This window comes from Desmodus rotundus, chromosome 1, assembly GCF_022682495.2.
Source record: "Desmodus rotundus isolate HL8 chromosome 1, HLdesRot8A.1, whole genome shotgun sequence".
In the NCBI taxonomy this organism is placed as follows: Eukaryota; Metazoa; Chordata; class Mammalia; order Chiroptera; family Phyllostomidae; genus Desmodus; species Desmodus rotundus.
In genome coordinates, this window is record NC_071387.1 from 40,917,124 (window position 1) to 40,943,413 (window position 26,290).

Genomic DNA, 26,290 nt, shown 5'->3' on the forward strand with positions numbered 1-26,290 from the left:
GCCGGCAGAGGACCTCACATTTTCCCCGGGCCACACTTCCCAGCAGTTCTCCCGCCCCCGCATCCGCAGAGTGCCCAGGGAGGACCTGGGGACCTGGGGCCAGGGCTGGGCCCAGCCACGGTTATGTGCCAGGTGAAGAGGGCCAGGGCGGGCGGTTCCCACGACCATGCAAGGGTTCTCCAGGGGGGACTCAGGCCTGCGCCCCGCCTGGGCCCCTAAGAGTCTTGCTTTGGCTCAAACTGCCCCACCCTGCCCCGAGGTGTCAAACTTGGACCCACCTGCCTCCACTCTCTAATATCTGCCCTAAACTACTCGAGAAGGGACTGTGACCAGTGCGACTTCGGTCCCCCAGCGCTCCAAGCCCACTCCCAATAAACGCATCCAAGGTCTCGGGTCCTTGTGTCCGCAAATGACATTCACCTGCGCCGAACCCGGACCCAGTTGAGCAAGATCAGGCCCCAGGGCAGGAGCCTGGGGAAGCATCTGGAGCCATGGTGCCCAGGGCTGGGGAATTTCCCGGGGGCTCTCTCGTGGTCCAGGTGCCCTCTCTCGCCCGTGGAGAGCCCACGCCATTCCTTAACCACCGCAGGATACCTGCATCCCGAGATAAGCGGCCCTGTGCCTCCAAGGGGCTCGGACACATGGGGCGGGGTTGCCAGTATATGGCCTACGTGGAGGCAAACCCGCAGACACCACCGTCCAGTCACCACCACCCCGAAGATCCCCCTGTTCTTCCATCCGTAAAGGGATCCCCCTTTACGGATGGAAGAACAGGGGGGAGGCCCCCAGGAGATGGCTTTTGTCCGAGCCGGGGCTGGCCAGTTTCGGGCCCAGACTCGGAACCCCGCATGCGCACCCAGGCCACTCCACCACAAGCCTCCCTCGGGGCAACATGCCCCACCTTTGAGTAACCAGGCCAGGTTCCCAGGTTCCTTGGGCACGTGACCCGGGAAACCGAAGCCCTTCCTGCCCGCAGAGGACCTCACATTTTCCCCGGGCCACACTTCCCAGCAGTTCTCCCGCCCCCGCATCCGCAGAGTGCCCAGGGAGGACCTGGGGACCTGGGGCCAGGGCTGGGCCCAGCCACGGTTATGCGCCAGGTGAAGAGGGCCAGGGCGGGCGGTCCCCATGACCATGGAAGGGTTCTCCAGGGGGGACTCAGGCCTGCGCCCCGCCTGGGCCCCTAAGAGTCTTGCTTTGGCTCAAACTGCCCCACCCTGCCCCGAGGTGTCAAACTTGGACCCACCTGCCTCCACTCTCTAATATCTGCCCTAAACTACTCGAGAAGGGACTGTGACCAGTGCGACTTCGGTCCCCCAGCGCTCCAAGCCCCCTCCCAATAAAGGCATTCAAGGTCTCCGGGCCTTGCTGTCCGCAAATGACATTCACCTGTGGCGAACCCGGGCCCAGTTGAGCAAGATCAGGCCCCAGGGCAGGAGCCTGGGGAAGCATCTGGAGCCATGGTGCCCAGGGCTGGGGAATTTCCCGGGGGCTCTCTCGTGGTCCAGGTGCCCTCTCTCGCCCGTGGAGTGCCCACGCCATTCCTTAACCACCGCAGGACACCTGCATCCCGAGATAAGCGGCCCTGTGCCTCCAAGGAGCTCGGACACATGGGGCGAGGGTGCCAGTATACGGCCTACGTGGAGGCAAACCCGCAGACACCACCGTCCATTCACCACCACCCCGAAGATCCCCCTGTTCTTCCATCCGTAAAGGGATCCCCCTTTACCGATGGAAGAACAGGGGGGAGGCCCCCAGGAGATGGCTTATGTCCGAGCCGGGGCTGGCCAGTTTCGGGCCCAGACTTGGAACCCCGCATGCGCACCCAGGCCCCTCCACCACAAGCCTCCCTCGGGGTAACATGCCCCACCCTTGAGTAACAAGGCCAGGTTCCCAGGTTCCCTGGGCACGTGACCCGGGAAACGGAAGCCCTTCCTGCCCGCAGAGGACCTCACATTTTCCCCGGGCCACACTTCCCAGCAGTTCTCCCGCCCCCGCATCTGCAGAGTGCCCAGGGAGGACCTGGGGACCTGGGGCCAGGGCTGGGCCCAGCCACCGTTATGCGCCAGGTGAAGAGGGCCAGGGCGGGCGGTCCCCACGACCATGGAAGGGTTCTCCAGGGGGGACTCAGGCCTGCGCCCCGCCTGGGCCCCTAAGAGTCTTGCTTTGGCTCAAACTGCCCCAACCTGCCCCGAGGTGTCAAACTTGGACCCACCTGCCTCCACTCTCTAATATCTGCCCTAAACTACTCGAGAAGGGACAGTGACCAGTGCGACTTCGGTCCCCCAGCGCTCCAAGCCCCCTCCCAATAAAGGCATCCAAGGTCTCCGGGCCTTGGTGTCCGCAAATGACATTCACCTGTGGCGAACCCGGGCCCAGTTGAGCAAGATCAGGCCCCAGGGCAGGAGCCTGGGGAAGCATCTGGAGACATGGTGCCCAGGGCTGGGGAATTTCCCGGGGGCTCTCTCGTGGTCCAGGTGCCCTCTCTCGCCCGTGGAGTGCCCACGCCATTCCTTAACCACCGCAGGACACCTGCATCCCGAGATAAGCGACCCTGTGCCTCCAAGGGGCCCGGACACATGGGGCAGGGCTGCAAGTATACGGCCTACCTGGAGGCAAACCCGCAGACACCACCGTCCAGACACCACCACCCCGAAGATCCCCCTGTTCTTCCATCCGTAAAGGGATCCCCCTTTACGGATGGAAGAACAGGGGGGAGGCCCCCAGGAGATGGCTTTTGTCCGAGCCGGGGCTGGCCAGTTTCGGGCCCAGACTCGGAACCCCGCATGCGCACCCAGGCCACTCCACCACAAGCCTCCCTCGGGGCAACATGCCCCACCTTTGAGTAACCAGGCCAGGTTCCCAGGTTCCCTGGGCACGTGACCCGGGAAACGGAAGCCCTTCCTGCCCGCAGAGGACCTCACATTTTCCCCGGGCCACACTTCCCAGCAGTTCTCCCGCCCCCGCATCCGCAGAGTGCCCAGGGAGGACCTGGGGACCTGGGGCCAGGGCTGGGCCCAGCCACGGTTATGCGCCAGGTGAAGAGGGCCAGGGCGGGCGGTCCCCACGACCATGCAAGGGTTCTCCAGGGGGGACTCAGGCCTGCGCCCCGCCTGGGCCCCTAAGAGTGTTGCTTTGGCTCAAACTGCCCCACCCTGCCCCGAGGTGTCAAACTTGGACCCACCTGCCTCCACTCCCTAATATCTGCCCTAAACTACTCGAGAAGGGACTGTGACCAGTGCGACTTCGGTCCCCCAGCGCTCCAAGCCCCCTCCCAATAAACGCATCCAAGGTCTCGGGGCCTTGGTGTCCGCAAATGACATTCACCTGTGGCGAACCCGGGCCCAGTTGAGCAAGATCAGGCCCCAGGGCAGGAGCCTGGGGAAGCATCTGGAGCCATGGTGCCCAGGGCTGGGGAATTTCCCGGGGGCTCTCTCGTGGTCCAGGTGCCCTCTCTCGCCCGTGGAGTGCCCACGCCATTCCTTAACCACCGCAGGACACCTGCATCCCGAGATAAGCGGCCCTGTGCCTCCAAGGGGCTCGGACACATGGGGCGGGGGTGCCAGTATACGGCCTACGTGGAGGCAAACCCGCAGACACCACCGTCCAGTCACCACCACCCCGAAGATCCCCCTGTTCTTCCATCCGTAAAGGGATCCCCCATTACCGATGGAAGAACAGGGGGGAGGCCCCCAGGAGATGGCTTATGTCCGAGCCGGGGCTGGCCAGTTTCGGGCCCAGACTTGGAACCCCGCATGCGCACCCAGGCCCCTCCACCACAAGCCTCCCTCGGGGCAACATGCCCCACCCTTGAGTAACCAGGCCAGGTTCCCAGGTTCCCTGGGCACGTGACCCAGGAAACGGAAGCCCTTCCTGCCCCCAGAGGACCTCACATTTTCCCCTGGCCACACTTCCCAGCAGTTCTCCCGCCCCCGCAGAGGCAGAGTGCCCAGGGAGGACCTGGGGACCTGGGGCCAGGGCTGGGCCCAGCCACGGTTATACGCCAGGTGAACAGGGCCAGGGCGGGCGGTCCCCACGACCATGGGAGGGTTCTCCAGGGGGGACTCAGGCCTGCGCCACACCTGGGCCCCTAAGAGTCTTGCTTTGGCTCAAACTGCCCCACCCTGCCCCGAGGTGTCAAACTTGGACCCACCTGCCTCCATTCTCTAATATATGCCCTAAACTACTCGAGAAGGGACTGTGACCAGTGCGACTTCGGTCCCCCAGCGCTCCAAGCCCCCTCCCAATAAACGCATCCAAGGTCTCGGGGCCTTGGTGTCCGCAAATGACATTCACCTGTGGCGAACCCGGGCCCAGTTGAGCAAGATCAGGCCCCAGGGCAGGAGCCTGGGGAAGCATCTGGAGCCATGGTGCCCAGGGCTGGGGAATTTCCCGGGGGCTCTCTCGTGGTCCAGGTGCCCTCTCTCGCCCGTGGAGTGCCCACGCCATTTCTTAACCACCGCAGGACACCTGCATCCCGAGATAAGCGGCCCTGTGCCTCCAAGGGGCTCGGACACATGGCGCGGGGGTGCCAGTATATGGCCTACGTGGAGGCAAACCCGCAGACACCACCGTCCAGTCACCACCACCCCGAAGATCCCCCTGTTCTTCCATCCGTAAAGGGATCCCCCTTTACGGATGGAAGAACAGGGGGGAGGCCCCCAGGAGATGGCTTTTGTCTGAGCCGGGGCTGGCCAGTTTCGGGCCCAGACTCGGAACCCCGCATGCGCACCCAGGCCACTCCACCACAAGCCTCCCTCGGGGCAACATGCCCCACCTTTGAGTAACCAGGCCAGGTTCCCAGGTTCCCTGGGCACGTGACCCGGGAAACGGAAGCCCTTCCTGCCCCCAGAGGACCTCACATTTTCCCCTGGCCACACTTCCCAGCAGTTCTCCCGCCCCCGCAGAGGCAGAGTGCCCAGCGAGGACCTGGGGACCTGGGGCCAGGGCTGGGCCCAGCCACGGTTATACGCCAGGTGAACAGGGCCAGGGCGGGCGGTCCCCACGACCATGGGAGGGTTCTCCAGGGGGGACTCAGGCCTGCGCCACACCTGGGCCCCTAAGAGTCTTGCTTTGGCTCAAACTGCCCCACCCTGCCCCGAGGTGTCAAACTTGGACCCACCTGCCTCCATTCTCTAATATCTGCCCTAAACTACTCGAGAAGGGACTGTGACCAGTGCGACTTCGGTCCCCCAGCGCTCCAAGCCCCCTCCCAATAAACGCATCCAAGGTCTCGGGGCCTTGGTGTCCGCAAATGACATTCACCTGTGGCGAACCCGGGCCCAGTTGAGCAAGATCAGGCCCCAGGGCAGGAGCCTGGGGAAGCATCTGGAGCCATGGTGCCCAGGGCTGGGGAATTTCCCGGGAGCTCTCTCGTGGTCCAGGTGCCCTCTCTCGCCCGTAGAGTGCCCACGCCATTCCTTAACCACCGCAGGACACCTGCATCCCGAGATAAGCGGCCCTGTGCCTCCAAGGGGCTCGGACACATGGGGCGGGGGTGCCAGTATACGGCCTACGTGGAGGCAAACCCGCAGACACCACCGTCCAGTCACCACCACCCCGAAGATCCCCCTGTTCTTCCATCCGTAAAGGGATCCCCCTTTACGGATGGAAGAACAGGGGGGAGGCCCCCAGGAGATGGCTTTTGTCCGAGCCGGGGCTGGCCAGTTTCGGGCCCAGACTCGGAACCCCGCATGCGCACCCAGGCCACTCCACCACAAGCCTCCCTCCGGGCAACATGCCCCACCTTTGAGTAACCAGGCCAGGTTCCCAGGTTCCCTGGGCACGTGACCCGGGAAACGGAAGCCCTTCCTGCCCGCAGAGGACCTCACATTTTCCCCGGGCCACACTTCCCAGCAGTTCTCCCGCCCCCGCATCCGCAGAGTGCCCAGGGAGTACCTGGGGACCTGGGGCCAGGGCTGGGCCCAGCCACGGTTATGTGCCAGGTGAAGAGGGCCAGGGCGGGCGGTCCCCACGACCATTGGAGGGTTCTCCAGGGGGGACTCAGGCCTGCGCCCCGCCTGGGCCCCTAAGAGTCTTGCTTTGGCTCAAACTGCCCCACCCTGCCCCGAGGTGTCAAACTTGGACCCACCTGCCTCCACTCTCTAATATCTGCCCTAAACTACTCGAGAAGGGACTGTGACCAGTGCGACTTCGGTCCCCCAGCGCTCCAAGCCCACTCCCAATAAACGCATCCAAGGTCTCGGGTCCTTGTGTCCGCAAATGACATTCACCTGCGCCGAACCCGGACCCAGTTGAGCAAGATCAGGCCCCAGGGAAGGAGCCTGGGGAAGCATCTGGAGCCATGGTGCCCAGGGCTGGGGAATTTCCCGGGGGCTCTCTCGTGTTCCAGGTGGCCTCTCTCGCCCGTGGAGTGCCCACGCCATTCCTTAACCACCGCAGGACACCTGCATCCCGAGATAAGCGGCCCTGTGCCTCCAAGGGGCTCGGACACATGGGGCGGGGCTGCCAGTATACGGCCTACGTGGAGGCAAACCCGCAGACACCACCGTCCAGTCACCACCACCCCGTAGATCCCCCTGTTCTTCCATCCGTAAAGGGATCCCCCTTTACGGATGGAAGAACAGGTGGGAGGGCTCCAGGAGATGGCTTTTGTCCGAGCCGGGGCTGGCCAGTTTCCGGCCCAGACTCGGAACCCCGCATACGCACTTAGGCCCCTCCACCACAAGCCTCCCTCGGGGCAACATGCCCCACCCTTGAGTAACCAGGCCAGGTTCCCAGGTTCCCTGGGCACGTGACCCGGGAAACGGAAGCCCTTCCTGCCCCCAGAGGACCTCACATTTTCCCCTGGCCACACTTCCCAGCAGTTCTCCCGCCCCCGCATAGGCAGAGTGCCCAGGGAGGACCTGGGGACCTGGGGCCAGGGCGGGGCCCAGCCAGGGTTATGCGCCAGGTGAAGAGGGCCAGGGCGGGCGGTCCCCACGACCATGGAAGGGTTCTCCAGGGGGGACTCAGGCCTGCGCCCCGCCTGGGCCCCTAAGAGTCTTGCTTTGGCTCAAACTGCCCCACCCTGCCCCGAGGTGTCAAACTTGGACCCACCTGCCTCAACTCTCTAATATCTGCCCTAAACTACTCGAGAAGGGACTGTGACCAGTGCGACTTCGGTACCCCAGGGCTCCAAGCCCCCCCCAATAAACGCATCCAAGGTCTCGGATCCTTGGTGTCCGCAAATGACATTCACCTGCGGCGAACCCGGGCCCAGGTGAGCAACATCAGGCCCCAGGGCAGGAGCCTGGGGAAGCATCTGGAGCCATGGTGCCCAGGGCTGGGGAATTTCCCGGGGGCTCTCTCGTGGTCCAGGTGACCTCTCTCGCCCGTGGAGTGCCCACGCCATTCCTTAACCACCGCAGGACACCTGCATCCCGAGATAAGCGGCCCTGTGCCTCCAAGGGGCTCGGACACATGGGGCGGGGCTGTAAGTATACGGCCTACGTGGAGGCAAACCCGCAGACACCACCGTCCAGTCACCACCACCCCGAAGATCCCCCTGTTCTTCCATCCGTAAAGGGATCCCCCTTTACGGATGGAAGAACAGGGGGGAGGCCCCCAGGAGATGGCTTTTGTCCGAGCCGGGGCTGGCCAGTTTCGGGCCCAGACTCGAAACCCCGCATGCGCACCCAGGCCCCTCCACCACAAGCCTCCCTCCGGGCAACATGCCCCACCCTTGAGTAACCAGGCCAGGTTCCCAGGTTCCCTGGGCACGTGACCCGGGAAACGGAAGCCCTTCCTGCCGGCAGAGGACCTCACATTTTCCCCGGGCCACACTTCCCAGCAGTTCTCCCGCCCCCGCATCCGCAGAGTGCCCAGGGAGGACCAGGGGACCTGGGCCAGGGCTGGGCCCAGCCACGGTTATGTGCCAGGTGAAGAGGGCCAGGGCGGGCGGTCCCCACGACCATGGAAGGGTTCTCCAGGGGGGACTCAGGCCTGCGCCCCGCCTGGGCCCCTAAGAGTCTTGCTTTGGCTCAAACTGCCCCACCCTGCCCCGAGGTGTCAAACATGGTCCCACCTGCCTCCACTCTCTAATATCTGCCCTAAACTACTCGAGAAGGGACTGTGACCAGTGCGACTTCGGTCCCCCAGCGCTCCACGCCCACTCCCAATAAACGCATCCAAGGTCTCGGGTCCTTGTGTCCGCAAATGACATTCACCTGCGCCGAACCCGGACCCAGTTGAGCAAGATCAGGCCCCAGGGAAGGAGCCTGGGGAAGCATCTGGAGCCATGGTGCCCAGGGCTGGGGAATTTCCCGGGGGCTCTCTCGTGGTCCAGGTGCCCTCTCTCGCCCGTGGAGTGCCCACGCCATTCCTTAACCACCGCAGGACACCTGCATCCCGAGATAAGCGGCCCTGTGCCTCCAAGGGGCTCGGACACATGGGGCGGGGCTGCCAGTATACGGCCTACGTGGAGGCAAACCCGCAGACACCACCGTCCAGTCACCACCACCCCGTAGATCCCCCTGTTCTTCCATCCGTAAAGGGATCCCCCTTTACGGATGGAAGAACAGGTGGGAGGGCTCCAGGAGATGGCTTTTGTCCGAGCCGGGGCTGGCCAGTTTCCGGCCCAGACTCGGAACCCCGCATACGCACTTAGGCCCCTCCACCACAAGCCTCCCTCGGGGCAACATGCCCCACCCTTGAGTAACCAGGCCAGGTTCCCAGGTTCCCTGGGCACGTGACCCGGGAAACGGAAGCCCTTCCTGCCCCCAGAGGACCTCACATTTTCCCCTGGCCACACTTCCCAGCAGTTCTCCCGCCCCCGCATAGGCAGAGTGCCCAGGGAGGACCTGGGGACCTGGGGCCAGGGCGGGGCCCAGCCAGGGTTATGCGCCAGGTGAAGAGGGCCAGGGCGGGCGGTCCCCACGACCATGGAAGGGTTCTCCAGGGGGGACTCAGGCCTGCGCCCCGCCTGGGCCCCTAAGAGTCTTGCTTTGGCTCAAACTGCCCCACCCTGCCCCGAGGTGTCAAACTTGGACCCACCTGCCTCAACTCTCTAATATCTGCCCTAAACTACTCGAGAAGGGACTGTGACCAGTGCGACTTCGGTACCCCAGGGCTCCAAGCCCCCCCCAATAAACGCATCCAAGGTCTCGGATCCTTGGTGTCCGCAAATGACATTCACCTGCGGCGAACCCGGGCCCAGGTGAGCAACATCAGGCCCCAGGGCAGGAGCCTGGGGAAGCATCTGGAGCCATGGTGCCCAGGGCTGGGGAATTTCCCGGGGGCTCTCTCGTGGTCCAGGTGCCCTCTCTCGCCCGTGGAGTGCCCACGCCATTCCTTAACCACCGCAGGACACCTGCATCCCGAGATAAGCGGCCCTGTGCCTCCAAGGGGCTCGGACACATGGGGCGGGGCTGTAAGTATACGGCCTACGTGAAGGCAAACCCGCAGACACCACCGTCCAGTCACCACCACCCCGAAGATCCCCCTGTTCTTCCATCCGTAAAGGGATCCCCCTTTACGGATGGAAGAACAGGGGGGAGGCCCCCAGGAGATGGCTTTTGTCCGAGCCGGGGCTGGCCAGTTTCGGGCCCGGACTCGAAACCCCGCATGCGCACCCAGGCCCCTCCACCACAAGCCTCCCTCGGGGCAACATGCCCCACCCTTGAGTAACCAGGCCAGGTTCCCAGGTTCCCTGGGCACGTGACCCGGGAAACGGAAGCCCTTCCTGCCCCCAGAGGACCTCACATTTTCCCCTGGCCACACTTCCCAGCAGTTGTCCCGCCCCCGCAACCGCAGAGTGCCCAGGGAGGACCTGGGGACCTGGGGCCAGGGCTGTGCCCAGCCACGGTTATGTGCCAGGTGAAGAGGGCCAGGGCGGGCGATCCCCACGACCATGGAAGGGTTCTCCAGGGGGGACTCAGGCCTGCGCCCCGCCTGGGCCCCTAAGAGTCTTGCTTTGGCTCAAACTGCCCCACCCTGCCCCGAGGTGTCAAACTTGGACCCACCTGCCTCCACTCTCTAATATCTGCCCTAAACTACTCGAGAAGGGACTGTGACCAGTGCGACTTCGGTCCCCCAGCGCTCCAAGCCCCCTCCCAATAAAGGCATCCAAGGTCTCCGGGCCTTGGTGTCTTCAAATGACATTCACCTGTGGCGAACCCGGGCACAGTTGAGCAAGATCAGGCCCCAGGGCAGGAGCCTGGGGAAGCATCTGGAGCCATGGTGCCCAGGGCTGGGGAATTTCCCGGGGGCTCTCTCGTGGTCCAGGTGCCCTCTCTCGCCCGTGGAGTGCCCACGCCATTCCTTAACCACCGCAGGACACCTGCATCCCGAGATAAGCGGCCCTGTGCCTCCAAGGGGCTCGGACACATGGGGCGGGGGTGCCAGTATACGGCCTACGTGGAGGCAAACCCGCAGACACCACCGTCCAGTCACCACCACCCCGAAGATCCCCCTGTTCTTCCATCCGTAAAGGGATCCCCTTTACCGATGGAAGAACAGGGGGGAGGCCCCCAGGAGATGGCTTATGTCCGAGCCGGGGCTGGCCAGTTTCGGGCCCAGACTCGGAACCCCGCATGCGCACCCAGGCCCCTCCACCACAAGCCTCCCTCGGGGCAACATGCCCCACCCTTGAGTAACCAGGCCAGGTTCCCAGGTTCCCTGGGCACGTGACCCGGGAAACGGAAGCCCTTCCTGCCCGCAGAAGACCTCACATTTTGCCCTGACCACACTTCCCAGCAGTTCTCCCTCCCCCGCAACCGCAGAGTGCCCAGGGAGGACCTGGGGACCTGGGGCCAGGGCTGGGCCCAGCCACGGTTATGTGCCAGGTGAAGAGGGCCAGGGCGGGCGATCCCCACGACCATGGAAGGGTTCTCCAGGGGGGACTCAGGCCTGCGCCCCGCCTGGGCCCCTAAGAGTCTTGCTTTGGCTCAAACTGCCCCACCCTGCCCCGAGGTGTCAAACTTGGACCCACCTGCCTCCACTCTCTAATATCTGCCCTAAACTACTCGAGAAGGGACTGTGACCAGTGCGACTTCGGTCCCCCAGCGCTCCAAGCCCACTCCCAATAAACGCATCCAAGGTCTCGGGTCCTTGTGTCCGCAAATGACATTCACCTGCGCCGAACCCGGACCCAGTTGAGCAAGATCAGGCCCCAGGGAAGGAGCCTGGGGAAGCATCTGGAGCCATGGTGCCCAGGGCTGGGGAATTTCCCGGGGGCTCTCTCGTGGTCCAGGTGCCCTCTCTCGCCCGTGGAGTGCCCACGCCATTCCTTAACCACCGCAGGATACCTGCATCCCGAGATAAGCGGCCCTGTGCCTCCAAGGGGCTCGGACACAGGGGGCGGGGTTGCCAGTATATGGCCTACGTGGAGGCAAACCCGCAGACACCACCGTCCAGTCACCACCACCCCGAAGATCCCCCTGTTCTTCCATCCGTAAAGGGATCCCCCTTTACGGATGGAAGAACAGGGGGGAGGCCCCCAGGAGATGGCTTTTGTCCGAGCCGGGGCTGGCCAGTTTCGGGCCCAGACTCGGAACCCCGCATGCGCACCCAGGCCACTCCACCACAAGCCTCCCTCGGGGCAACATGCCCCACCTTTGAGTAACCAGGCCAGGTTCCCAGGTTCCCTGGGCACGTGACCCGGGAAACGGAAGCCCTTCCTGCCGGCAGAGGACCTCACATTTTCCCCGGGCCATACTTCCCAGCAGTTCTCCCGCCCCCGCATCCGCAGAGTGCCCAGGGAGTACCTGGGGACCTGGGGCCAGGGCTGGGCCCAGCCACGGTTATGTGCCAGGTGAAGAGGGCCAGGGCGGGCGGTCCCCACGACCATGCAAGGGTTCTCCAGGGGGGACTCAGGCCTGGGCCCCGCCTGGGCCCCTAAGAGTCTTGCTTTGGCTCAAACTGCCCCACCCTGCCCCGAGGTGTCAAACTTGGACCCACCTGCCTCCACTCTCTAATATCTGCCCTAAACTACTCGAGAAGGGACTGTGACCAGTGCGACTTCGGTCCCCCAGCGCTCCAAGCCCACTCCCAATAAACGCATCCAAGGTCTCGGGTCCTTGTGTCCGCAAATGACATTCACCTGCGCCGAACCCGGACCCAGTTGAGCAAGATCAGGCCCCAGGGCAGGAGCCTGGGGAAGCATCTGGAGCCATGGTGCCCAGGGCTGGGGAATTTCCCGGGGGCTCTCTCGTGGTCCAGGTGCCCTCTCTCGCCCGTGGAGAGCCCACGCCATTCCTTAACCACCGCAGGATACCTGCATCCCGAGATAAGCGGCCCTGTGCCTCCAAGGGGCTCGGACACATGGGGCGGGGTTGCCAGTATATGGCCTACGTGGAGGCAAACCCGCAGACACCACCGTCCAGTCACCACCACCCCGAAGATCCCCCTGTTCTTCCATCCGTAAAGGGATCCCCCTTTACGGATGGAAGAACAGGTGGGAGGCCCCCAGGAGATGGCTTTTGTCCGAGCCGGGGCTGGCCAGTTTCGGGCCCAGACTCGGAACCCCGCATGCGCACCCAGGCCACTCCACCACAAGCCTCCCTCGGGGCAACATGCCCCACCTTTGAGTAACCAGGCCAGGTTCCCAGGTTCCTTGGGCACGTGACCCGGGAAACGGAAGCCCTTCCTGCCCGCAGAGGACCTCAGATTTTCCCCGGGCCACACTTCCCAGCAGTTCTCCCGCCCCCGCATCCGCAGAGTGCCCAGGGAGGACCTGGGGACCTGGGGCCAGGGCTGGGCCCAGCCACGGTTATGCGCCAGGTGAAGAGGGCCAGGGCGGGCGGTCCCCACGACCATGCAAGGGTTCTCCAGGGGGGACTCAGGCCTGCGCCCCGCCTGGGCCCCTAAGAGTCTTGCTTTGGCTCAAACTGCCCCACCCTGCCCCGAGGTGTCAAACTTGGACCCACCTGCCTCCACTCTCTAATATCTGCCCTAAACTACTCGAGAAGGGACTGTGACCAGTGCGACTTCGGTCCCCCAGCGCTCCAAGCCCCCTCCCAATAAAGGCATCCAAGGTCTCCGGGCCTTGGTGTCCGCAAATGACATTCACCTGTGGCGAACCCGGGCCCAGTTGAGCAAGATCAGGCCCCAGGGCAGGAGCCTGGGGAAGCATCTGGAGCCATGGTGCCCAGGGCTGGGGAATTTCCCGGGGGCTCTCTCGTGGTCCAGGTGCCCTCTCTCGCCCGTGGAGTGCCCACGCCATTCCTTAACCACCGCAGGACACCTGCATCCCGAGATAAGCGGCCCTGTGCCTCCAAGGGGCTCGGACACATGGGGCGAGGGTGCCAGTATACGGCCTACGTGGAGGCAAACCCGCAGACACCACCGTCCATTCACCACCACCCCGAAGATCCCCCTGTTCTTCCATCCGTAAAGGGATCCCCCTTTACCGATGGAAGAACAGGGGGGAGGCCCCCAGGAGATGGCTTATGTCCGAGCCGGGGCTGGCCAGTTTCGGGCCCAGACTCGGAACCCCGCATGCGCACCCAGGCCCCTCCACCACAAGCCTCCCTCGGGGTAACATGCCCCACCCTTGAGTAACCAGGCCAGGTTCCCAGGTTCCCTGGGCACGTGACCCGGGAAACAGAAGCCCTTCCTGCCCGCAGAGGACCTCACATTTTCCCCGGGCCACACTTCCCAGCAGTTCTCCCGCCCCCGCATCTGCAGAGTGCCCAGGGAGGACCTGGGGTCCTGGGGCCAGGGCTGGGCCCAGCCACGGTTATGCGCCAGGTGAAGAGGGCCAGGGCGGGCGGTCCCCACGACCATGGAAGGGTTCTCCAGGGGGGACTCAGGCCTGCGCCCCGCCTGGGCCCCTAAGAGTCTTGCTTTGGCTCAAACTGCCCCACCCTGCCCCGAGGTGTCAAACTTGGACCCACCTGCCTCCACTCTCTAATATCTGCCCTAAACTACTCGAGAAGGGACAGTGACCAGTGCGACTTCGGTCCCCCAGCGCTCCAAGCCCCCTCCCAATAAAGGCATCCAAGGTCTCCGGGCCTTGGTGTCCGCAAATGACATTCACCTGCGGCGAACCCGGGCCCAGTTGAGCAAGATCAGGCCCCAGGGCAGGAGCCTGGGGAAGCATCTGGAGACATGGTGCCCAGGGCTGGGGAATTTCCCGGGGGCTCTCTCGTGGTCCAGGTGCCCTCTCTCGCCCGTGGAGTGCCCACGCCATTCCTTAACCACCGCAGGACACCTGCATCCCGAGATAAGCGACCCTGTGCCTCCAAGGGGCCCGGACACATGGGGCGGGGCTGCAAGTATACGGCCTACGTGGAGGCAAACCCGCAGACACCACCGTCCAGTCACCACCACCCCGAAGATCCCCCTGTTCTTCCATCCGTAAAGGGATCCCCCTTTACGGATGGAAGAACAGGGGGGAGGCCCCCAGGAGATGGCTTTTGTCCGAGCCGGGGCTGGCCAGTTTCGGGCCCAGACTCGGAACCCCGCATGCGCACCCAGGCCACTCCACCACAAGCCTCCCTCGGGGCAACATGCCCCACCTTTGAGTAACCAGGCCAGGTTCCCAGGTTCCCTGGGCACGTTACCCGGGAAACGGAAGCCCTTCCTGCCCGCAGAGGACCTCACATTTTCCCCGGGCCACACTTCCCAGCAGTTCTCCCGACCCCGCATCCGCAGAGTGCCCAGGGAGGACCTGGGGACCTGGGGCCAGGGCTGGGCCCAGCCACGGTTATGCGCCAGGTGAAGAGGGCCTGGGCGGGCGGTCCCCACGACCATGGAAGTGTTCTCCAGGGGGGACTCAGGCCTGCGCCCCGCCTGGGCCCCTAAGAGTGTTGCTTTGGCTCAAACTGCCTCACCCTGCCCCGAGGTGTCAAACTTGGACCCACCTGCCTCCACTCCCTAATATCTGCCCTAAACTACTCGAGAAGGGACTGTGACCAGTGCGACTTCGGTCCCCCAGCGCTCCAAGCCCCCTCCCAATAAACGAATCCAAGGTCTCGGGGCCTTGGTGTCCGCAAATGACATTCACCTGTGGCGAACCCTGGCCCAGTTGAGCAAGATCAGGCCCCAGGGCAGGAGCCGGGGGAAGCATCTGGAGCCATGGTGCCCAGGGCTGGGGAATTTCCCGGGGGCTCTCTCGTGGTCCAGGTGCCCTCTCTCGCCCGTGGACTGCCCACGCCATTCCTTAACCACCGCAGGACACCTGCATCCCGAGATAAGCGGCCCTGTGCCTCCAAGGGGCTCGGACACATGGGGCGGGGGTGCCAGTATACGGCCTACGTGGAGGCAAACCCGCAGACACCACCGTCCAGTCACCACCACCCCGAAGATCCCCCTGTTCTTCCATCCGTAAAGGGATCCCCCTTTACCGATGGAAGAACAGGGGGGAGGCCCCCAGGAGATGGCTTATGTCCGAGCCGGGGCTGGCCAGTTTCGGGCCCAGACTCGGAACCCCGCATGCGCACCCAGGCCCCTCCACCACAAGCCTCCCTCGGGGCAACATGCCCCACCCTTGAGTAACCAGGCCAGGTTCCCAGGATCCCTGGGCACGTGACCCGGGAAACGGAAGCCCTTCCTGCCCCCAGAGGACCTCACACTTTCCCCTGGCCACACTTCCCAGCAGTTCTCCCGCCCCCGCAGAGGCAGAGTGCCCAGGGAGGACCTGGGGACCTGGGGCCAGGGCTGGGCCCAGCCACGGTTATACGCCAGGTGAACAGGGCCAGGGCGGGCGGTCCCCACGACCATGGGAGGGTTCTCCAGGGGGGACTCAGGCCTGCGCCACACCTGGGCCCCTAAGAGTCTTGCTTTGGCTCAAACTGCCCCACCCTGCCCCGAGGTGTCAAACTTGGACCCACCTGCCTCCATTCTCTAATATCTGCCCTAAACTACTCGAGAAGGGACTGTGACCAGTGCGACTTCGGTCCCCCAGCGCTCCAAGCCTCCTCCCAATAAAGGCATCCAAGGTCTCGGGGCCTTGGTGTCCGCAAATGACATTCACCTGCGCCGAACCCGGGCCCAGTTGAGCAAGATCAGGCCCCAGGGCAGGAGCCTGGGGAAGCATCTGGAGCCATGGTGCCCAGGGCTGGGGAATTTCCCGGGGGCTCTCTCGTGGTCCAGGTGCCCTCTCTCGCCCGTGGAGTGCCCACGCCATTCCTTAACAACCGCAGGACACCTGCATCCCGAGATAAGCAGCCCTGTGCCTCCAAGGGGCTCGGACACATGGCGCGGGGGTGCCAGTATACGGCCTACGTGGAGGCAAACCAGCAGACACCACCGTCCAGTCACCACCACCCCGAAGATCCCCCTGTTCTTCCATCCGTAAAGGGATCCCCCTTTACCGATGGAAGAACAGGGGGGAGGCCCCCAGGAGATGGCTTATGTCCGAGCCGGTGCTGGCCAGTTTCGGGCCCAGACTTGGAACCCCGCATGCGCACCCAGGCCCCTCCACCACAAGCCTCCCTCGGGGCAACATGCCCCACCCTTGAGTAACCAGGCCAGGTTCCCATGTTCCCTGGGCACGTGACCCGGGAAACGGAAGCCCTTCCTGCCCGCAGAGGACCTCACATTTTCCCCTGGCCACACTTCCCAGCAGTTCTCCCGCCCCTGCATAGGCAGAGTGCCCAGGGAGGACCTGGGGACCTGGGGCCAGGGCTGGGCCCAGCCACGGTTATGCGCCAGGTGAAGAGGGCCAGGGCGGGCTGTCCCCACGACCAAGGGAGGGTTTTCCAGGGGGGACTCAGGCCTGCGCCCCGCCTGGGCCCCTAAGAGTCTTGCTTTGGCTCAAACTGCCCCACCCTGCCCCGAGGTGTCAAACTTGGACCCACCTGCCTCCACTCTCTAATATCTGCCCTAAACTACTCGAGAAGGGACTGTGACCAGTGCGACTTCGGTCCCCCAGCGCTCCAAGCCCCCTCCCAATAAATGCATCCAAGGTCTCGGGTCCTTGGTGTCCGCAAATGACATTCACCTGCGGCGAACCCGGGCCCAGTTGAGCAAGATCAGGCCCCAGGGCAGGAGCCTGGGGAAGCATCTGGAGCCATGGTGCCCAGGGCTGGGGAATTTCCCGGGGGCTCTCTCGTGGTCCAGGTGCCCTCTCTCACCCGTGGAGTGCCCACGCCATTCCTTAACCACCGCAGGACACCTGCATCCCGAGATAAGCGACCCTGTGCCTCCAAGGGGCTCGGACACATGGGGCGGGGGTGCCAGTATACGGCCTAAGTGGAGGCAAACCCGCAGACACCACCGTCCAGTCACCACCACCCCGAAGATCCCCCTGTTCTTCCATCCGTAAAGGGATCCCCCTTTACGGATGGAAGAACAGGGGGGAGGCCCCCAGGAGATGGCTTTTGTCCGAGCCGGGGCTAGCCAGTTTCGGGCCCAGACTCGGAACCCCGCATGCGCACCCAGGCCCCTCCACCACAAGCCTCCCTCGATGCAACATGCCCCACCCTTGAGTAACCAGGCCAGGTTCCCATGTTCCCTGGGCAGGTGACCCGGGAAACGGAAGCCCTTCCTGCCCGCAGAGGACCTCACATTTTCCCCTGGCCACACTTCCCAGCAGTTTCCCGCCCCGGCATAGGCAGAGTGCCCAGGGAGGACCTGGGGACCTGGGGCCAGGGCTGGGCCCAGCCACGGTTATGCGCCAGGTGAAGAGGGCCAGGGCGGGCGGTCCCCACGACCATGGAAGGGTTCTCCAGGGGGGACTCAGGCCTGCGCCCCGCCTGGTCCCCTAAGAGTCTTGCTTTGGCTCAAACTGCCCAACCCTGCCCCGAGGTGTCAAACTTGGACCCACCTGCCTCCACTCTCTAATATCTGCCCTAAACTACTCGAGAAGGGACTGTGACCAGTGCGACTTCGGTCCCCCAGCGCTCCAAGCCCACTCCCAATAAACGCATCCAAGGTCTCGGATCCTTGGTGTCCGCAAATGACATTCACCTGCGGCGAACCCGGGCCCAGGTGAGCAAGATCAGGCCCCAGGGCAGGAGCCTGGGGAAGCATCTGGAGCCATGGTGCCCTGGGCTGGGGAATTTCCCGGGGACTCTCTCGTGGTCCAGGTGCCCTCTCTCGCCCGTGGAGTGCCCACGCCATTCCTTAACCACCGCAGGACACCTGCATCCCGAGATAAGCGGCCCTGTGCCTCCAAGGGGCTCGGACACATGGGGCGGGGGTGCCAGTATATGGCCTACGTGGAGGCAAACCTGCAGACACCACCGTCCTGTCACCACCACCCCGAAGATACCCCTGTTCTTCCATCCGTAAAAGGATCCCCCTTTACGGATGGAAGAACAGGGGGGAGGCCCCCAGGAGATGGCTTTTGTCCGAGCCGGGGCTGGCCAGTTTCGGGCCCAGACTCGGAACCCCGCATGCGCACCCAGGCCCCTCCACCACAAGCCTCCCTCGGTGCAACATGCCCCACCCTTGAGTAACCAGGCCAGGTTCCCAGGTTCCCTGGGCACGTGACCCGGGAAACGGAAGCCCTTCCTGCCCGCAGAGGACCTCACATTTTCCCCTGGCCACACTTCCTAGCAGTTCTCCCGCCCCCGCAACCGCAGAGTGCCCAGGGAGGACCTGGGGACCTGGGGCCAGGGCTGGGCCTAGCCACGGTTATGTGCCAGGTGAAGAGGGCCAGGGCGGGCGGTCCCCACGACCATGGAAGGGTTCTCCAGGGGGGACTCAGGCCTGCGCCCCGCCTGGGCCCCTAAGAGTCTTGCTTTGAGTCAAACTGCCCCACCCTGCCCCGAGGTGTCAAACTTGGACCCACCTGCCTCCACTCTCTAATATCTGCCCTAAACTACTCGAGAAGGGACTGTGACCAGTGCGACTTCGGTCCCCCAGCGCTCCAAGCCCCCTCCCAATAAACGCATCCAAGGTCTCGGGTCCTTGTGTCCGCAAATGACATTCACCTGCGGCGAACCCGGGCCCAGTTGAGCAAGATCAGGCCCCAGGGCAGGAGCCTGGGGAAGCATCTGGAGCCATGGTGCCCAGGGCTGGGGAATTTCCCGGGGGCTCTCTCGTGGTCCAGGTGGCCTCTCTCGCCCGTGGAGTGCCCACGCCATTCCTTAACCACCGCAGGACACCTGCATCCCGAGATAAGCGGCCCTGTGCCTCCAAGGGGCTCGGACACATGGGGCGGGGCTGCCAGTATACGGCCTACGTGGAGGCAAACCCGCAGACACCACCGTCCAGTCACCACCACCCCGTAGATCCCCCTGTTCTTCCATCCGTAAAGGGATCCCCCTTTACGGATGGAAGAACAGGTGGGAGGGCTCCAGGAGATGGCTTTTGTCCGAGCCGGGGCTGGCCAGTTTCCGGCCCAGACTCGGAACCCCGCATACGCACTTAGGCCCCTCCACCACAAGCCTCCCTCGGGGCAACATGCCCCACCCTTGAGTAACCAGGCCAGGTTCCCAGGTTCCCTGGGCACGTGACCCGGGAAACGGAAGCCCTTCCTGCCCCCAGAGGACCTCACATTTTCCCCTGGCCACACTTCCCAGCAGTTCTCCCGCCCCCGCATAGGCAGATGCCCAGGGAGGACCTGGGGACCTGGGGCCAGGGCGGGGCCCAGCCAGGGTTATGCGCCAGGTGAAGAGGGCCAGGGCAGGCAGTCCCCACGACCATGGAAGGGTTCTCCAGGGGGGACTCAGGCCTGCGCCCCGCCTGGGCCCCTAAGAGTCTTGCTTTGGCTCAAACTGCCCCACCCTGCCCCGAGGTGTCAATCTTGGACCCACCTGCCTCAACTCTCTAATATCTGCCCTAAACTACTCGAGAAGGGACTGTGACCAGTGCGACTTCGGTACCCCAGGGCTCCAAGCCCCCCCCAATAAACGCATCCAAGGTCTCGGGTCCTTGTGTCCGCAAATGACATTCACCTGCGCCGAACCCGGACCCAGTTGAGCAAGATCAGGCCCCAGGGAAGGAGCCTGGGGAAGCATCTGGAGCCATGGTGCCCAGGGCTGGGGAATTTCCCGGGGGCTCTCTCGTGGTCCAGGTGCCCTCTCTCGCCCGTGGAGTGCCCACGCCATTCCTTAACCACCGCAGGATACCTGCATCCCGAGATAAGCGGCCCTGTGCCTCCAAGGGGCTCGGACACAGGGGGCGGGGTTGCCAGTACATGGCCTACGTGGAGGCAAACCCGCAGACACCACCGTCCAGTCACCACCACCCCGAAGATCCCCCTGTTCTTCCATCCGTAAAGGGATCCCCCTTTACGGATGGAAGAACAGGGGGGAGGCCCCCAGGAGATGGCTTTTGTCCGAGCTGGGGCTGGCCAGTTTCGGGCCCAGACTCGGAACCCCGCATGCGCACCCAGGCCACTCCACCACAAGCCTCCCTCGGGGCAACATGCCCCACCTTTGAGTAACCAGGCCAGGTTCCCAGGTTCCCTGGGCACGTGACCCGGGAAACGGAAGCCCTTCCTGCCGGCAGAGGACCTCACATTTTCCCCGAGCCATACTTCCCAGCAGTTCTCCCGCCCCCGCATCCGCAGAGTGCCCAGGGAGTACCTGGGGACCTGGGGCCAGGGCTGGGCCCAGCCACGGTTATGTGCCAGGTGAAGAGGGCCAGGGCGGGCGGTCCCCACGACCATGCAAGGGTTCTCCAGGGGGGACTCAGGCCTGCGCCCCGCCTGGGCCCCTAAGAGTCTTGCTTTGGCTCAAACTGCCCCACCCTGCCCCGAGGTGTCAAACTTGGACCCACCTGCCTCCACTCTCTAATATCTGCCCTAAACTACTCGAGAAGGGACTGTGACCAGTGCGACTTCGGTCCCCCAGCGCTCCAAGCCCACTCCCAATAAACGCATCCAAGGTCTCGGGTCCTTGTGTCCGCAAATGACATTCACCTGCGCCGAACCCGGACCCAGTTGAGCAAGATCAGGCCCCAGGGCAGGAGCCTGGGGAAGCATCTGGAGCCATGGTGCCCAGGGCTGGGGAATTTCCCGGGGGCTCTCTCGTGGTCCAGGTGCCCCTCTCGCCCGTGGAGAGCCCACGCCATTCCTTAACCACCGCAGGATACCTGCATCCCGAGATAAGCGGCCCTGTGCCTCCAAGGGGCTCGGACACATGGGGCGGGGTTGCCAGTATATGGCCTACGTGGAGGCAAACCCGCAGACACCACCGTCCAGTCACCACCACCCCGAAGATCCCCCTGTTCTTCCATCCGTAAAGGGATCCCCCTTTACGGATGGAAGAACAGGTGGGAGGCCCCCAGGAGATAGCTTTTGTCCGAGCCGGGGCTGGCCAGTTTCGGGCCCAGACTCGGAACCCCGCATGCGCACCCAGGCCACTCCACCACAAGCCTCCCTCGGGGCAACATGCCCCACCTTTGAGTAACCAGGCCAGGTTCCCAGGTTCCTTGGGCACGTGACCCGGGAAACGGAAGCCCTTCCTGCCCGCAGAGGACCTCACATTTTCCCCGGGCCACACTTCCCAGCAGTTCTCCCGCCCCCGCATCCGCAGAGTGCCCAGGGAGGACCTGGGGACCTGGGGCCAGGGCTGGGCCCAGCCACGGTTATGCGCCAGGTGAAGAGGGCCAGGGCGGGCGGTCCCCACGACCATGCAAGGGTTCTCCAGGGGGGACTCAGGCCTGCGCCCCGCCTGGGCCCCTAAGAGTCTTGCTTTGGCTCAAACTGCCCCACCCTGCCCCGAGGTGTCAAACTTGGACCCACCTGCCTCCATTCTCTAATATCTGCCCTAAACTACTCGAGAAGGGACTGTGACCAGTGCGACTTCGGTCCCCCAGCGCTCCAAGCCCCCTCCCAATAAAGGCATCCAAGGTCTCGGGGCCTTGGTGTCCGCAAATGACATTCACCTGCGCCGAACCCGGGCCCAGTTGAGCAAGATCAGGCCCCAGGGCAGGAGCCTGGGGAAGCATCTGGAGCCATGGTGCCCAGGGCTAGGGAATTTCCCGGGGGCTCTCTCGTGGTCCAGGTGCCCTCTCTCGCCCGTGGAGTGCCCACGCCATTCCTTAACAACCGCAGGACACCTGCATCCCGAGATAAGCAGCCCTGTGCCTCCAAGGGGCTCGGACACATGGCGCGGGGGTGCCAGTATACGGCCTACGTGGAGGCAAACCAGCAGACACCACCGTCCAGTCACCACCACCCCGAAGATCCCCCTGTTCTTCCATCCGTAAAGGGATCCCCCTTTACCGATGGAAGAACAGGGGGGAGGCCCCCAGGAGATGGCTTATGTCCGAGCCGGTGCTGGCCAGTTTCGGGCCCAGACTTGGAACCCCGCATGCGCACCCAGGCCCCTCCACCACAAGCCTCCCTCGGGGCAACATGCCCCACCCTTGAGTAACCAGGCCAGGTTCCCATGTTCCCTGGGCACGTGACCCGGGAAACGGAAGCCCTTCCTGCCCGCAGAGGACCTCACATTTTCCCCTGGCCACACTTCCCAGCAGTTCTCCCGCCCCTGCATAGGCAGAGTGCCCAGGGAGGACCTGGGGACCTGGGGCCAGGGCTGGGCCCAGCCACGGTTATGCGCCAGGTGAAGAGGGCCAGGGCGGGCGGTCCCCACGACCAAGGGAGGGTTTTCCAGGGGGGACTCAGGCCTGCGCCCCGCCTGGGCCCCTAAGAGTCTTGCTTTGGCTCAAACTGCCCCACCCTGCCCCGAGGTGTCAAACTTGGACCCACCTGCCTCCACTCTCTAATATCTGCCCTAAACTACTCGAGAAGGGACTGTGACCAGTGCGACTTCGGTCCCCCAGCGCTCCAAGCCCCCTCCCAATAAATGCATCCAAGGTCTCGGTTCCTTGGTGTCCGCAAATGACATTCACCTGCGGCGAACCCGGGCCCAGTTGAGCAAGATCAGGCCCCAGGGCAGGAGCCTGGGGAAGCATCTGGAGCCATGGTGCCCAGGGCTGGGGAATTTCCCGGGGGCTCTCTCGTGGTCCAGGTGCCCTCTCTCGCCCGTGGAGTGCCCACGCCATTCCTTAACCACCGCAGGACACCTGCATCCCGAGATAAGCGACCCTGTGCCTCCAAGGGGCTCGGACACATGGGGCGGGGGTGCCAGTATACGGCCTAAGTGGAGGCAAACCCGCAGACACCACCGTCCAGTCACCACCACCCCGAAGATCCCCCTGTTCTTCCATCCGTAAAGGGATCCCCCTTTACGGATGGAAGAACAGGGGGGAGGCCCCCAGGAGATGGCTTTTGTCCGAGCCGGGGCTAGCCAGTTTCGGGCCCAGACTCGGAACCCCGCATGCGCACCCAGGCCCCTCCACCACAAGCCTCCCTCGATGCAACATGCCCCACCCTTGAGTAACCAGGCCAGGTTCCCATGTTCCCTGGGCAGGTGACCCGGGAAACGGAAGCCCTTCCTGCCCGCAGAGGACCTCACATTTTCCCCTGGCCACACTTCCCAGCAGTTTCCCGCCCCGGCATAGGCAGAGTGCCCAGGGAGGACCTGGGGACCTGGGGCCAGGGCTGGGCCCAGCCACGGTTATGCGCCAGGTGAAGAGGGCCAGGGCGGGCGGTCCCCACGACCATGGAAGGGTTCTCCAGGGGGGACTCAGGCCTGCGCCCCGCCTGGTCCCCTAAGAGTCTTGCTTTGGCTCAAACTGCCCAACCCTGCCCCGAGGTGTCAAACTTGGACCCACCTGCCTCCACTCTCTAATATCTGCCCTAAACTACTCGAGAAGGGACTGTGACCAGTGCGACTTCGGTCCCCCAGCGCTCCAAGCCCACTCCCAATAAACGCATCCAAGGTCTCGGATCCTTGGTGTCCGCAAATGACATTCACCTGCGGCGAACCCGGGCCCAGGTGAGCAAGATCAGGCCCCAGGGCAGGAGCCTGGGGAAGCATCTGGAGCCATGGTGCCCTGGGTTGGGGAATTTCCCGGGGACTCTCTCGTGGTCCCGGTGCCCTCTCTCGCCCGTGGAGTGCCCACGCCATTCCTTAACCACCGCAGGACACCTGCATCCCGAGATAAGCGGCCCTGTGCCTCCAAGGGGCTCGGACACATGGGGCGGGGGTGCCAGTATATGGCCTACGTGGAGGCACACCTGCAGACACCACCGTCCTGTCACCACCACCCCGAAGATACCCCTGTTCTTCCATCCGTAAAAGTATCCCCCTTTACGGATGGAAGAACAGGGGGGAGGCCCCCAGGAGATGGCTTTTGTCTGAGCCGGGGCTGGCCAGTTTCGGGCCCAGACTCGGAACCCCGCATGCGCACCCAGGCCCCTCCAACACAAGCCTCCCTCGGTGCAACATGCCCCACCCTTGAGTAACCAGGCCAGGTTCCCAGGTTCCCTGGGCACGTGACCCGGGAAACGGAAGCCCTTCCTGCCCGCAGAGGACCTCACATTTTCCCCTGGCCACACTTCCTAGCAGTTCTCCCGCCCCCGCAACCGCAGAGTGCCCAGGGAGGACCTGGGGACCTGGGGCCAGGGCTGGGCCTAGCCACGGTTATGTGCCAGGTGAAGAGGGCCAGGGCGGGCGGTCCCCACGACCATGGAAGGGTTCTCCAGGGGGGACTCAGGCCTGCGCCCCGCCTGGGCCCCTAAGAGTCTTGCTTTGGCTCAAACTGCCCCACCCTGCCCCGAGGTGTCAAACTTGGACCCACCTGCCTCCACTCTCTAATATCTGCCCTAAACTACTCGAGAAGGGACTGTGACCAGTGCGACTTCGGTCCCCCAGCGCTCCAAGCCCCCTCCCAATAAACGCATCCAAGGTCTCGGGTCCTTGTGTCCGCAAATGACATTCACCTGCGGCGAACCCGGGCCCAGTTGAGCAAGATCAGGCCCCAGGGCAGGAGCCTGGGGAAGCATCTGGAGCCATGGTGCCCAGGGCTGGGGAATTTCCCGGGGGCTCTCTCGTGTTCCAGGTGGCCTCTCTCGCCCGTGGAGTGCCCACGCCATTCCTTAACCACCGCAGGACACCTGCATCCCGAGATAAGCGGCCCTGTGCCTCCAAGGGGCTCGGACACATGGGGCGGGGCTGCCAGTATACGGCCTACGTGGAGGCAAACCCGCAGACACCACCGTCCAGTCACCACCACCCCGTAGATCCCCCTGTTCTTCCATCCGTAAAGGGATCCCCCTTTACGGATGGAAGAACAGGTGGGAGGGCTCCAGGAGATGGCTTTTGTCCGAGCCGGGGCTGGCCAGTTTCCGGCCCAGACTCGGAACCCCGCATACGCACTTAGGCCCCTCCACCACAAGCCTCCCTCGGGGCAACATGCCCCACCCTTGAGTAACCAGGCCAGGTTCCCAGGTTCCCTGGGCACGTGACCCGGGAAACGGAAGCCCTTCCTGCCCCCAGAGGACCTCACATTTTCCCCTGGCCACACTTCCCAGCAGTTCTCCCGCCCCCGCATAGGCAGAGTGCCCAGGGAGGACCTGGGGACCTGGGGCCAGGGCTGGGCCCAGCCAGGGTTATGCGCCAGGTGAAGAGGGCCAGGGCGGGCAGTCCCCACGACCATGGAAGGGTTCTCCAGGGGGGACTCAGGCCTGCGCCCCGCCTGGGCCCCTAAGAGTCTTGCTTTGGCTCAAACTGCCCCACCCTGCCCCGAGGTGTCAATCTTGGACCCACCTGCCTCAACTCTCTAATATCTGCCCTAAACTACTCGAGAAGGGACTGTGACCAGTGCGACTTCGGTACCCCAGGGCTCCAAGCCCCCCCCAATAAACGCATCCAAGGTCTCGGATCCTTGGTGTCCGCAAATGACATTCACCTGCGGCGAACCCGGGCCCAGGTGAGCAACATCAGGCCCCAGGGCAGGAGCCTGGGGAAGCATCTGGAGCCATGGTGCCCAGGGCTGGGGAATTTCCCGGGGGCTCTCTCGTGGTCCAGGTGCCCTCTCTCGCCCGTGGAGTGCCCACGCCATTCCTTAACCACCGCAGGACACCTGCATCCCGAGATAAGCGCCCCTGTGCCTCCAAGGGGCTCGGACACATGGGGCGGGGCTGTAAGTATACGGCCTACGTGGAGGCAAAACCGCAGACACCACCGTCCAGTCACCACCACCCCGAAGATCCCCCTGTTCTTCCATCCGTAAAGGGATCCCCCTTTACGGATGGAAGAACAGGGGGGAGGCCCCCAGGAGATGGCTTTTGTCCGAGCCGGGGCTGGCCAGTTTCGGGCCCAGACTCGAAACCCCGCATGCGCACCCAGGCCCCTCCACCACAAGCCTCCCTCGGGGCAATATGCCCCACCCTTGAGTAACCAGGCCAGGTTCCCAGGTTCCCTGGGCACGTGACCCGGGAAACGGAAGCCCTTCCTGCCCCCAGAGGATCTCACATTTTCCCCTGGCCACACTTCCCAGCAGTTCTCCCGCCCCCGCATAGGCAGAGTGCCCAGGGAGGACCTGGGGACCTGGGGCCAGGGCTGGGCCCAGCCACGGTTATGTGCCAGGTGAAGAGGGCCAG